This window comes from Cebus imitator, unplaced genomic scaffold (genome assembly GCF_001604975.1).
Source record: "Cebus imitator isolate Cc_AM_T3 unplaced genomic scaffold, Cebus_imitator-1.0 Scaffold261, whole genome shotgun sequence".
Taxonomy (NCBI): Eukaryota; Metazoa; Chordata; class Mammalia; order Primates; family Cebidae; genus Cebus; species Cebus imitator.
In genome coordinates this window covers 4,967,927-4,979,422 of record NW_016107576.1, presented here as the reverse complement: position 1 = coordinate 4,979,422, position 11,496 = coordinate 4,967,927, and positions in this window count along the sequence as shown.

Sequence of the window (11,496 nt, the reverse complement as noted above, 5' to 3'; positions counted from 1 at the left end):
CACCTGTAATTCCAGCTAGTTGGGAAGCTGAGTTAGGAGAATCGCTTGAACCTGGGAGGCAGAGGTTGCAGTGCAGTGAGCCGAATTTGCGCCACCATTGCACTCCAACCTGGGCAACAAGAGGGAAACTCTGTCTCAAAACAAACAAACCAACCAAGAAGCTTCACTAGCTTGCTTGCCCACTGCTCATCTGCTGTGTGAGACACTGGTCTGTAGCACAGGGGTTGCAGACCGCTGCTTCAAGGTGCTATTTTCTTTCCCAGATAAGATATTGAGAGAAGGGGAAGAAATGAATGGTCTTTCTTAATCATCAAAAGGGACCACACATTCCCAGCCTGATTCTGTTCCCTTCATGGCTCCTCTGAGCTTTGTAGAGAAAGAAGAAACAAATAGGAGGAAAAAAATAAGAAACGGCAGGGGAAAAAAGAAGGGGCCTCAGAAGCATCTTCAAAGGGCTGGATTTACACCCCACCGCCTATCTCAGTGCCTGGAGGCTGGGTGCATTCAGGCTCCCAGATGAGCCACAGCCCTTGGCCTCTTGGGTCCACACCTTCATGTTAGCCAACCCTGATGTCTCCATAGCCCCCAGATAAATGGAATTGGGCCATGGCGGCGTCTGATGGCTAGGCAGATTAATCATGTGCTTGCTTTCTTTTTGGAAACCCCAGAGGAAATATCTGCAGATTTAATTCTAGTTAAAGGTGGAAGTGTGTGTTTGAATCTTCTATCAGGCATTGGCCCTTCCTGCTCAGCATATCTATGGAAAGGTCAACTCCGGGAAAGATTGGAGTGTCGGCGTCCTCTCCCTGGTGCTGTATAAAGACTTCTGACCTTTCAATGGTCCTAATTCCTCCTCTTCCTTCCCTCTTAATGTTCACCTCCTCTACCCTTTTTAGCACTATTATTTATTAAAGTGGAAAAGGTCTTGCATTCCCCACCCCCGCATATATATATATATATATATATATATGCTAAATTTTCAAAAAACTGACTTATCATAAATGGCACATATGAGTACTCCTCAAAATTTGCAAGGTTATCGTAAACAAAGCAAGTCTGAGGAACGGTTGCAGCTGAGAGTCTAAGAAGACATGACAACTAAATATAAGTGCTATCCTCGATGGGATCCCGGAACAGAAAAAGGACATGAGATAAAAATGAAGAAAATCTGGACAAAGGATGGACTTTAGTTAACGCCTATGTTTTAATATTGGTTCATTCCTTGTAACAAATGTACTCTACTAACGTAAGATGTTAATGATAGGAGAAATGGGGCATGGTATTCTATACCGTTTTCTTGATTTTTCTATAAATCTAAAACTGTCCTTAAAGCCTATTTTAAAATTGAAAGACAAAACAAAACAAAGTGGTGCATGCTGCAACCTCACTTCAGCTGGACAATCAAGAAGTATCACCTTGGACACGTGGCTGAGGTGACCAGGGATGGGGTGAGGGCCTGATGAGCTAGTCCTCGGTAACAAGGAGGTAACTAAGCAATGAGCTCATTACGCACAAGCATTTCAGGGCTTGCTTGAGAAGCAAGAAATTAACCATTGAAGATGACTCCATATGGTCGATTTCCTTAACCTGTTAAGTTCCAGAGTGGAAACATGGCAAAAATGATTCCTGAGCACAAGGAACTCTAGGATGAGCTGGAAAAGATGGGCAGTTTCTACCGGAGGGCGACTGTCTTTTCTGAGATGTGAGTAATGCAGTAGATGCTAGAGATTTTCCAGCCATTGTCAGGTAGGTAGCTCAGATGAGTTCGGGTGGCCTGAGGCATCTGAGCTACCCAGTCTAATTTTATGCATTCGGGATATTGAAGTGGGTTGCAATGGAAGTTCTATTTATTTATTTATGTTTTTATGTATGTATTTAGATAGAGTCTCACTCTGTCACCCAGGCTGGAGTGCAATGGCATGATCTCGGCTCACTGCAACCTCTGCCTCCCTGGTTCAAATGATTCTTGTGCCTCAGCCCCCTGAGTAGCTGGGACTACAGGTGCCCACCACCATGCCTGGCTAATTTTTGTATTTTTGGTAAAGATGGGGGTTTCACCAAGTTGGCCAGGCTGGTCTTGAACTTCTGACTTCAGGTGATCCACCTGCCTCAAGCTCCCAAAGTGCTGGGATTACAGGCGTGAGCCACCGCACCCGGCTTATTTGTGGTTTTTGAATGTTGCATTTCAGTAAGTCACTGATTACAGGAAATGTACAGCTTTTTCTCCCGATTCCTTTAACCTTTCCCAAATCGAGCGCCTGTCCTGGCCCAGTCAGGCAGTACCAGGATGCTGGCTGGTCACCTCCTTAGAAGTCTGCTTTGAACTCCCCTCTGTGTGCGGGGTGTGTGTGTGTGTGTGTGTGTGTGTTTTCTTTCTTTCTCATTGACATTCCAGCCCTTGAAACAAGGTCTTGGCTCCTTGCTTATTTCAGGATTTCATTTTGGGGGAGCTGGAACACCTGTCCGCTGATCGCCTGCCACTCCGCATCTGGGCCTGGCTGACAGGCTTGTCTGCTTTGACTAATGATGTGATTGATGGACAAAATAAGGAAGAACATACAAAAAAACATTTCTGTCTGGTCTGGTGTGTCAGCAAGCCTTCATCAAGTGGCTGCTGAAGGTATATTTTGCTGCATGGCTCATTACACAGTAATGGCATTCCCAGGCAAAGCTGTTTCTTTTCATGACACAAGACAGCAGGCAGCTTTATGGGCGTTGGGCCACCGAGCCCGGAGGAAGGAGAGGCGCACTAAAGAGCGGTCATTTCCAAAAGTGCCTCAAGTTGCTTTTTTGTTGTCATGAATTTAATATGAATCAACACAATATGAAATGGGCATGAGGGATTTTAGTGACTAGTGATTTTTTAAGACTGCTGTCTAAACAGCCATCAAGAAAGAAAGGGGAGGGTGAAACCACAACATTTTCTTTCTCCAAACCTGTTGCAAAAAGGAGTCATCTGTCAATTTTATTGCATTAAAAAAGTACACAGAAGCATATAGTCCAAACAAATGTCTTCTTTCAGGCTAAACATGTGGGAAATGCCACATAGCTGATGCCAGAATCATCTCACTCAGCAAACTGAGTATTCATAAGCCCCATTCCAATGGCCTGCTGTGGATGGGGGTGACATTCGTGAGAATTACAAATGCTACTCTGTTGCCTCTTTGTGCATATAATAATGATCTGAACATCAGTTCTGGCTGGAACAGGAGAGAAGGAAAGAACTGCTTCATTCAGCTAACAAGATACCTGTGAGTTATAGCCCAGTGCTGGAGGATGAAAAGGAATCATGGTTAAAAGTAAGAAATAGAGTAGGTAAATTCTTGGCCTGATGTTTTTTTTTTTCTCCTCTTTCTTCACTAGGTTACAGTTGAAAGCAGGAACGTTCAGTTTGGTCACCGAGTTCCTACTTCATTTTTGCAAAGTATTTTAGCTGTCCTTGATATTATTTCTTCTTTCATTTTTTTTTTTTTTTGTGGCAAATTTTCTTTGCCAAGGTATTTTATTGCACGCACTCTTCTCTTTTCTTTAACTTGTTGGACTGTCTCCAAAGAGAAACGCTTAAAATGAAGTTTCATTTTCCAAACACTTTTTATTCTTTCTTGCTAGCATGATGAGTCTTTAGTGGTGGGTTATTGTGAATAATACGTGATTTTAATGAGTTGTGATTAGACAAAACTCTCTTCCTATAATAAATACTAGATAATAAATTAGAAAATGTATATGAGATCTTTATTCCTATTTTGAAAGGAAGAAAGACATAAATGCAAAATCTTGTTATGATAAATATAAAAGAGAATCTTTTAACGTGCATTTAATTTACTGTGCTTGTAAGAGGCGTTGGTTTGAGTTGTGTGCCGGTGTTAACATTGCACAGCTCCAACCAATGCAAACTGGTACTGGGATGACAGCCGCCTTTCCACCAGGGCCATTAGCCACCAGGCCTCCAGGGGGCAGGGATTTTCATGCAGGGCAGAGACATACAAGTTTAGAAATGAACATGTTATCAAATCCAAACAGTCAGATATATAATACTGAGTATAAAAAGGCAAAGAAGGAGGGAGAGGTATTTTATGTTTTTTTTTTTTTTTCATTGAACCAAGGCAGAAGTAGTTTTCCAAAAGCTTTTGTTAATTTCCTAGATCCATCCATAGTGTTCATGACCTTTCAATATCAAAATAACAAACCGTAGCGCAAAAGGGCCATGGCATCCTATTGTCCTAAAAGTTAAAGTGGAGGGATGTGTGCATCAATGCAGTCAGAGGGTAGGTTTAGCCAGAATGAGCACACACACCTGCCAATGCCAGCAACTCGGCTATTTGGAATTGGGAGGCAAGTGGGTGGTGCCATGGCAGAGGCCATTTCATCAGGTACACTGTTCTCAGCTAATCTTGGAGCCGGGGCTTGGTGTCGGGGGATGCCGCATACCCCCACTTCCTGCACTTCAGGTCTGAGGACCATTAAGAAGTCCTGGGTTTTCTACAAGCCCCCATTCTGTGCTGTCTTTGTGGTCTGACAGGATGTTTTGCTGCCGCATTCTTGAGTGACAACTTCAAAGCTAAGCAGAGATATGCTTTAACCTACACCTCCCTTACCACTGCTTGGACCCAAAGGCTTCCTCTGCAAGTAAGGGCCTCACGGGAGACCCAGAACCTTTATTCTTGTCCTGACTTTCCGTTTTAGAATCAGGACCTTTTCAAAACCCCAGGAGCAGAAAACGGGGGTGTGGCATGGGCTCTGTATGGGGGTCTCTTGTATGCAAGGTTGTAATCTATCCATTCTCCAGCAAGGTGGTTTGTTTCGGAGCCAGTGGCTCCAGGAACCCCTGGGGAACAAGATCATTTAGCAACAAAAATATTCTTTCTCAGCAAATTGCTTGAAGCCATGGGGAAGAAGCTTCTAGGTTGGTGATGCTAAGCACGAGTGGAAGGGGAAGGAAACCCTAACCTGGGGTTATTTTCTTTAATCTTATACGAACCAGCCACCCATACACAGACTGCCCTATATATTACAGCATACATTTTTTCTGTTCCTAATCAGGTTTGTGTATCTTCCTGGATTGATTTTCTTTCACAAAACTCTTAATATTTTTCCAGATGCCTCCTCTCCTACCTTTTGTCCTTCCCACCTGCCATTCACTAAAGAAAGGCTCTTTGGAACATTTTGGCCTGAAATCCTGTCTATTCCTGTTCTAGTTTCCAGGTCCTATTAACAATTTTTACTTGTATGATCTCATCATTTTTATTATTTTATTTGAAGTGGTGGCATTACGCAATTTGGTAAAGGACTCCACAAATCTACTTGGTTCTGGTCTCCATAATGCAAAACAAGTGTCCGATGGGTGTGTGATTTTTAAGATCAACGTTAGGATTGTTGATTTAATTTGTGGGGTTGATTTGGTAGATGTTTTCATGTTGAAAGAAGGCTCATTGGTTTTGATTGGGAGGTGGAATTCTATTGCTTTCCAGAGAGGCTGCCATCCAGGGCTGGGCAGCTTCCTGGAAACTGTCTGCCCCAAGCAAAGGAAAGTGCTTTGTCTCAAGTGCAGAGTCCGGGGAACTCTGGGAGCTGCTCCCAGATACTTGTCACCACAGTGCCTCTGACACACTCTATAAGGCAAGATGACCCTGGGAGGGGAGAAGTCCCCACCTGAACCCACAGGTTGGAGGATTCTGCAGGGAGAGGTTGACATGCATCTCTTTAATACAAACACATTGAAACACGGGTTGAGTGATAAGTGGATGCAGGTCCCCTGTCCCAGAGGACAACTGAAGATGCCTTACATGACACTCTTAGCCTGGCTTCTGCTGCAGTGGCTGGCTCTGCAGGGGGTGTCCCTTCTTCGCACAGGCGCAACTGACATGATCTCTAACCTCTACCCCAACAATTCCGTTTGTCCCAAATTGTGGAAAGCCTTGGTACTTAATCAGCGCCTACATTTGCACATCCCAGAAGAGTGGGAGACTTAATGTCGTACAGGGCAAGTCTTCAAACACTTATTTCAAATGATTTCTTCCATATCTGTGGTCCTCCCTGCTCCCTGCTGATGGATGATCTTGAGAAGCGCTGTTATGAAGCTTCTCAGATGACAGTGCTGCGCGATTAAGCAATCGGGTGTGCTCCGAGGTCACCAGCTGGAAAATGCACTCTCATGTGGGTTTCACCTCCTTCCTCGCCTCAAATCCCTTTGCTCTCACTTCTGCTTCCTAGCTGTGTACCCCGGATGCGTTGGCAACACTTGAGCTGCTTAGGTGCTCTGGGGGTGACCAATGACTGGATGCCCCATGGTATCAGAACTCCTGGGCTTGGCAGTTCCTCATCAGTTATTCTGTTGGAGCTTCCAGAGATTCTTAGAGGGTGAATGACTCCATGCCCAGTGTGTACTTTTGGAAGGACTTCAGGATATGAGAGAATGGGTCAGGGAAGTGTGGTACAAAAAAAATACCTTGTTTGTACCCGTGCCAAGATACCACAGACCCAAAGGCTGCCTGGATCAAGCACGTGGCTTGGTCTCCATGGTATGTCAGATGGCAGGTGGGCCAAACCTGAAGAGGCCAAGACCTCCTTCTGCTCCAGCTGCACACATCTGCTCTCCACCTTGGAAGCCCCATTCTCATGGCTGCAGCCTTTGAACTCTGATGAGGTGTGTGAAACACCCCATCGACACATCATATCAGATATCTTTTGAAATAAAAATCTCTTAGATCAGTTTCAATTCATTCCAAATGTCACATGTATCCTCCAGGCTGGAAATCAATCTTCCCTCTACCCACAGATTTGTTTGAAATGCAGTGTGGATTTTGGGTGAAAAGCTGGCAAATGATGAGTTGGGGATTTGAGTCAGGGCTTGATTCTGCCAGTACCGTGCCTACTAGGGCACTGTTCTTTCTCCATCCTATTTAGCATCCCTCTAGCTTCTCCTCTATAAAGCCTGGGACCCTCTGCCAGGCATCGTCCCCATCTCTCGACCACCTCTCTAAATTCCCTTTGTCTTTCAAGGGTCAGCTCAAGCCCTCTCTTCTCCGTCAGACTAAATATGATCCTTGCGTTCCATTCTAATCACCCCCCAACACATATGATGTGAGCTGCACAACGCAGCCCTGCCTTGCCATATTCTTCAAATGGTTCATGTGTGTGAATCCATCTCTCCAGCAAGCATCCTTCTTCTGTGTGCCCACATCCGTGGCCCGTTTATTACCAGGCCCTGGGAACTTGGTAAATCTTTATGAACTGATTTATAGGCATTTGGAAAAGGAAAGAGATGGTCTCCATATTTGCTCCCCCTCCTCCATCCCATACGGAGTCCCCTGCCTCCGTCTCTATTCCTGCCATGTGTTTACTTGTGTGGATTTATGCAGACTCACCTCTGACCCCGGGGATGGCAGTATCAGACTCACCGTGGGAGAGTCTGGTTAATCACCTGATATTTCTCCAAAGGCACTTGGCAAAAAACAAAACAAATCAAATGCACAAATCATGTCATATATAAAACAAAAATGAACACCATAAAAAGGGAGAAAAAAATGTAAGCTACAAAGCATACTAACTTTAACCTATAAATAAGACCAGGGCTATTTTCTGATCCTCTTTTGCAATGCGAGTTATTGTAAAATGCAGAAAGAAACTTAAAATAATAGCAATTTAAGGCAAAGTGTGTGTTATTAAAAGTTCGTGATGTTGAAGAGCCAAACTCCTATTCCAGTACTAAGATTTAATATGTACTTCACACAAAAATAAATCATGTAATATTTTCATGGCAGGCATAGAATTTTATGGCTTTTATGACTATCATGGAATTGGGATTCATATTTTATAGACAGCTCTAATAACATCAAGAAAATGCTCTGGGAGAAATGGGGGCTTAGAGAAAGACAAGTGATCACTCAACAGAAGCTGGAATCAAGCGTAATTAAAGCCCAAAGGTAAGGATGCTTCTCTACTCCATGGGTTCTAGGCAGGGCCCAGGCAAGAAGAGTAGGGTGTGGGAAGATGGTGAATCCCTGGAGGGTGAAAATAATCTGACAGCAATCATCAGTGGTCAGGTGCTTTGCTGAGCTTTGCAGGGATGGTCTAGGTGAAGTCTCACAGCCCTCTCATGAGGTGGAGACCTGGAGGTACTGCTCTGTCTCCCCGACCTGGGCTCGAGCTCCCTGAATGCTGTGTTGATTGGTAAGCACAGTGGAGAACCTATGTCCTCGATGAGCCGAGCTTTGACACATGATTCTGGAATTCTTTTCTCCTTGGAGGCACAGGTTGCAAAATAACTTCTAGTCTGGTGGCAGGCTGACCCCTCACTCCAGTTTCAGGTTGACTCTGACCCCTGCCCTGTCCCACCATTCTTCCCCAGGCCCCAGCAGAGCCCTCAGTGCAGTCCTGATGCAAGCGCAGCTGTGGTCCAAAGTGACACCAGAGACCTGCGCCATGGCCACCCCGCATCTGTCTACAAAGGATGCCACCTTTCCATGATTCCCAGAAACCTTCCTTGCCATATCCTTTGGATGCATATTTCTCTTTAAGCTCATGATGTGCTGAGCTTGTCCCACGTGGGTTCTGGACCCAACTCCATGACTCTGTGACCTTGGTCAGGTCCCCTCATGCTGCTCGGTCCCAGTCACCTCCCCTGTGAGAGGGGGATGACCTTCAAGCTCTTTCTCTTTGGGACATTGCTGTGAACATCAAGGGTTAGCCAAAGTGAAAGCTCTGTGTAAATTGTAACGTGCTGCAGGCACGAAGCGTCCACATGTAATGACTTGCATAAGTGTTCTTTTTAATTTCTTTTTACAAATATGAATCCAGGCAAGCATAAGCCAGGCAGGGGTGCAAAGCCAGAATATGTCTTGGGAAGCACTTGCCTGGTGTTTCAGCCTCTCCACACCATTTCAGATGCAACTCCTCTGCCCATCGGATATCACTGTGCATTGGTGAATGGTGTTTTGCAGCAATATTTGTGCTCTGCCCTCAGAACAATGTGAGTCCTTGCCTATAACAGCATCTGTAGAGACACATGAAGGAGGAAGCTTCGGCTCTGAAGGGCTGAGAGCCAAGCAGTCCCCTTCCCCAAGCTGGGCCCTGGCCTGCCTTCCCGCGTGGCACTCTTGTAAGGCCTGACCTCCTCATAACCCTGGTGAGCAAGCCGTGATGAATGGGAGGTCATGGTCTCAGCAGAGGAGCTGGACACAAAGGACAGCAGTGGCCCTCATTCCCCAGGAGCACAGGAATCACATATGCCCATGAATTGGATTCCAGGAGGAATGGAGTCCTGGCTGGGGCCGGGGCCAGAGGTGCAGACCCTTCTAGAGGCTGTAGCCCCAGATCCCTGCCTCCCCCACATCCTGCCTCCTTCTAAATGGAGGAAGAGCTTTCAATGGCTGGCTGGGTGGTGCAGCTCTTTAGGATATCGAAAAACCTCTCTTTAAAGGTTCATGGTCATTTGCATTCTTATTAAATTGCTTGGATAAAATATTCAGCCACAACCCCCTCCCTTTGACTCTTAACTTGATAAGACATAATTTGCAATTGATTATTGCTCAAACATTCCTGGTACCACATTACGATCTGCTCATACATCTCACCCTCTCTCTGCCAATTTAGAATGAAGGAAAAATGGTTTCTTTGACCTTTGACCTGTCTGAGGTGGGACTGTTAGGTCATTAGAGCCATTAGGAATCAAAACACCCCAGTCCATAGCCAACAGAGACAGAAATGGATGTGTGTGGCTCTCAGCTGAGCCTTTTTTTCTTTTCTTTTCTTCCTCTTGGTAAGATACAGGTATTTTTCAGAGTTGGAAAATGTCTTGAATAAATGAGCTTCGTATATATATGCTTTTAATGTGATTTGCCTGTATTTATTTGGGTGATCACAATTTATGCCAAGTGAAAAGGTTAAGAGTCCTGGAAACTGAATTATTCCATTTATTTGCAGACATGATACAGTGCAGGGCAGCAGAAGGGCTCATCCTCATCTTGCCCTGCCCCTGACCTCACCCCTGACCTGGAGATGGGCATCGCTGCTCTGCACGGCCTCCGTGGGGCCAGAGCCATCACCTTCAGGGGCTGGCTCAGGAGCCAGGCAAGTCCCCAGGGCAAGCAGGGGTGTCCTTCTGTCATGAATGACCTGAATAAGCTTTTATTGAGTAGCTTCTGTGCATTCCCTTCTTCCTATCCTAGGGATCATTCTCCCAGGCCTATGCCCCTGTGAATTCCCTTTGAAGCACTGGCCAAAGAGTGACACCCACAATGGCTCATTCCTTCACTGCATTTCAGTTTGCAAACTTATCTTCCCATGGGTTATTTCTTGCATCCACTTAACAGGCTTTGAAAAATGCAGGCAGGGTTTAGCCCTGACTGCACAAATGAGGGAACAGGAGCACAGCAAGATGTCCCACTTTGTTGGGGGGTGAGGTCTCAGGCCACCATAGATGGGCAGGAGCTCCAGTCTCCCAGGCCCTGGCAGGGCACAGTGCACTCTCTCCCCAGTCCTCAGCAGGGCCTCTAGCAGACACTTCGCGGACTTCTGACTCCAAGAAAAAGCTCTCATGGTGAAGGAATAGCTTAACGGGAGCACTGGTTGGAGACAGAATCTGCGGCTGTGGACTCCCTGTGCCCCACCCGCCCCCCGCGCTCCATCACACCCACCTCCTGTGTGCTTGGCCATGTCTCAGGGCCAGAGCCGAACCTCCCATTGTGCCTGATGGTCCCAGGGCTGCTCCCTGTTGGCTTGCCTTCTCATCACTTTCAGATTGCCCTGGAGTAATTGGATATTGGCAACCAATTACTGAATTCTTCACATCAGCTTCATCGGTGACTCTTAGGCAACTGCCTCAGAGTTTCTTTCAATGAAGAGAAGAATTGTAATAATTTTCATTAATGTTCTATGAAATGTAGAAAGCTGAGGAGCTTGGCCTGCCGAGCCGGGGAGGGTGGAGGCTGGAGGCTGGAGGCCTGGCCCTTGGTGCAGGGGTGTCAGCTCCCCGCCCCCCTGCCAGTACCCTAACCCCAAAGCTGTGGCCCTCTCCGCCCCTACTAGAGTGCTTACTTATTTGTCCTTCCCTCTTTCTTGATGAGAGCGGGTGCTGCTGCCCCTGGGTGTTGGAATTGGGGAAGGCTTCCGGAAGTCACTACATAAAACCGGGCCTTGGAGAGGAAGAATGTGGACCTGCAGCTCTAGCGGAAGATATTCTCATCTGTTGTAGAAGAGGATGCAATGGATGGCAGGACACGGTGGCACATGCCTGTCATCCCAGCACTTTGGGAGGCCGAGGCAGGCGGATCGTGTGAGCTCAGGAGTTTGAAGCCAGCCTGGGTAATGCGGTGAAACCCCATCTCTGCTAAAAATACAAATATTTGTCTCTACTGAAAATGCAAACATTAGCCAGGCATGGTGGCAGGTGCCTGTAATCCCAGCTACTCAGGAAGCTGAGGCAGGGGAATCTCTTGAATTCACGAGGCAGAGGTTGCAGTGAGCCGAGATCATGACACTGCACTCTAGGCTGGGTGA